The sequence below is a fragment of the Chinchilla lanigera genome, unplaced genomic scaffold, assembly GCF_000276665.1.
Source record: "Chinchilla lanigera isolate Chin_1 unplaced genomic scaffold, ChiLan1.0 scaffold00024, whole genome shotgun sequence".
Classification (NCBI taxonomy): domain Eukaryota; kingdom Metazoa; phylum Chordata; class Mammalia; order Rodentia; family Chinchillidae; genus Chinchilla; species Chinchilla lanigera.
In genome coordinates this window covers 25477826-25481095 of record NW_004955425.1, presented here as the reverse complement: position 1 = coordinate 25481095, position 3270 = coordinate 25477826, and the positions used below count along the sequence as shown (strand labels likewise).

The following is a 3270-nucleotide window of genomic DNA, read 5'->3' as shown; positions in this document are numbered from 1 at the left end:
AAAAACTGAACTAGGCTACTCAGACATTTCAAATGTGAGTGTTTGAAATAGAACTCAGCTTCCTTTTTAGTTAACTTGACTTAAAACTTTTCAAATATGTTGAAACACATCAAATATTTAAAAACCTAGTATTTCACTAAAAACAGTAATTAGTTTTGGGGGTTACTAAGCACCATTTATTCTAAAATTAATAATGGAGAAAAATAAATCAATGATCTTGCCTTTCCCATCAAGGCTATATTTCAGGATAACCAGACAGTTCTAGTAAGTAAGTGAATGGAAAAATATTACATTTTGTATATTATATAGTACATATTTGTACAGAAAAATTGCAACTAACAAATTTAAAAGAAATGGTAAAGTTAGAAAATCACTGTCATCAACCCATGAAACAATGAATCTGGGCAATTGATTATCATAGCTGCTAACATCATTAGTCAAAAGGATGGTGGGGAATTTTACAATGACTGGATCAGACTGGCAATAATTAAATATACTGATCAATCCAAACCTTGCTGAAAGTGTGACAACCAGATATGTTCTACTTGGTGTCGTACAGTACAGATATATACATGGTATTGCCTATGACTTATAAACTAAAAACTTGTGTCTAAGCAAATCTTAGAACTAATTACCAATTATTTATATGGGGAAAAAGATGTAGAAGAGTCTATAAAACAACATTAAGAGGATAAAATTAACCAAATATAGAATGTGAAAGATTTGTATGACAACTGGTTTTCTTTTGACGATTATATATCATGGGATAAAAAATAGAACAAGAACTCTTAGAAAAAGAAATAAAGGAAAAATTCAAGTAGTTAGAAAGGTCAGTTAATGATTTATACAAATAATAATATAACCATAAAGAGTGCATTAGTCAGAGAGCCTGGAGAAAAGTATTTCATTCATTTTATACCACCAGCTCAAATAACTCAAATAGCAAGAGATTCTCCAAAGAATAATTATACTTATTTGGGAATGCCAGAGCACTGCAATGGAAATATATCTGTCATAGTAAACATAGTAAACATCTATGAAAGGGTTGCGGTAAGGAAAAGGTTTTGAAGGCTAAACTGAGGAGGCTTACATATTCTAAAAGAATAATCCTTGGTCACAAGAACCAATGATGAGGGCGGTGAGACTGAGCAGTTACTAGATAGATGTACTCACAGAAGTAGTTTTTCTGTAAGATTGCAGTTGCTTTGGTGCAAGGTTGTGGTTCTGGTGGTCTTTTGTGATAGATACTACCATGCAGCCATGAAATTTAAGATGGTAGCTTATTGTGTAATTAATATCTCATGATCAAAATATCTGAAGAGGAGCTAATGGCCTCTTATTCTGACAATTTATAAAAAGACATAATTAAGCCTATGAAACCAGCAGAAGATGATTAGAAAAACATTTGGCATTGGAAAAGTGAGAGAGTACATTATACTCCCAAAAATATAGTTCCAACAACCCTCTCCAGTCCATTTCCCCAGGATGTCTGCAAGGTGTTACTGCTATACTACATGATCTTTGTCATTATAGTTTAGTCTATTAGAACTTGAATAATACACTGCTTTAAAAACAGAAATGCAAAGAATCCTAGAGAAGAGTCAACCATATACATCATTTGTCTCAGAAGAAATACATTTAAGTGTTTTATAAATTATGAAGACATGAAAAAAGTAACAACATTGGAAACATATTGAGCTATCATGTATCATCAGGGTTTTGTAAAGATTTTTAAGAGTTTTTTTTCCTCTGGGTAAATACAGTATAATATTGGTATCAAAAACTGATGACCATTGTCCCCAGCACCACCTGACCATCAAGTAGGCTGCTGGCACTATGAAGATCTGGACTTCAGAGCATGTATTCGACCACTCGTGGGAAACTGTTGCAATAGCCGTGATGCAAAAATACCTAAACCCTATGAACCTGAGTGTGGTCAGAGCTGATGTGCTGGACAGACATGTAGATCCTTCTAGAAAACTGCACAACCACAGACTTCTCAGCACAGAGTGGGGACTGCTTCCTTCTGTTGTGAAGTCTATTATTGGTGCAGCAAGAACCATTGTGCAAAGAACATTCTGTAGTTGATCTTGCAGAGAAAACAATGGAACTTAAATCTACTAGTACTTCATTTACAAATATGGTTTCAGTAGATGAGAGATTTATGTGCAAACCACATCCTCAGAACCCAGAAAAAACTGTTTTGACTGAGGAAGCCGTAATCACGGTGAAGGGAGTCAGCCTCAGCAGTGGCCAGCACAATACCTTCAAATGCTAGTAAGGCCAGAAGCAATGGAATGGGTAATACATAAATGCTGAGATTGAAGAACTGGCAGCTTCAGCAAGAGGAAACATAAAGACACTAATACGGCGGCAGCAGCATTTGCAGAGAAATGGTAAAGTTGACACACAGCGTCAGGTCTCTCCAAGCTAAGAATATATTTATTTGTTATTTTTAAAAAAACAACTATATTTTAGGTGGAAATTTTTTGATAAACTGGAGTAAGGCTATGTGATTTTTATCAAAACATAAAGATACAGAGGTTCTAAATCACAGGGATCATCTGATGCATGACTTGAAATGACTAATTGTTAGGGTTCCAGTATTTATGTGAAAATGTAACTTTTTTTAAAAGTACTTGGAAAAATTGGTATTGACAGTGAATCTTCTTAAGGTAGAAGGTTGACGCTGTTCACACAGTGGGACTTTCCCTGCTGTAGACCACGCCCAGAATAAAACAGAGCCGCCCTTTACCTGCACACAGCTGCTGAGCTGCGGCAAACTAGACTGTGTGTGAGGAGCACACTTAAAAGAAGGAATGGTATAGTTGTAAAACACATTAATTTGTATAAAATAATGTGCTCTGCTAGAAACCACAGTGTTTTGATTTGGTACTTAAATTATATTTTTGGAGGGAAAATGATCACTAAAGTAATACATGACTCCACAGAAATATTAGTTTATTGTATTTAAGAGTACGGTATTGGTTTGCCAAAATTTTGTAACTTAGTAAAGGCATTACCTTCCTTTTATTTGTACTTTATGATTTAGCATGCTATACCGTGGGCTGGTTATGCTAACTAAAAATGAAGTCTGAAAAACTAAAAAAATAAACTTGAGTTTTGCAGCACTCTTAAACAGAACACTTCACACTTAAACAGAAGAACAGCTGTTCATATCTTTTAGCATTTCGCATTTGCTTAACTTATAAATTAACATGTGTCAAAACCATGGCTTTGTAATTGCTAAGGCATGATATGTCGGGTTAT

General features: G+C 34.6%; 1 pseudogene; it reads left to right on the top strand.

Annotated features, from left to right (window-relative positions):
- The first annotated feature begins 1836 nt into the window (after window positions 1-1836).
- On the top strand, window positions 1837-2400 carry LOC102028316 (annotated as a pseudogene).
- The last annotated feature ends 870 nt before the right edge of the window (window positions 2401-3270 follow it).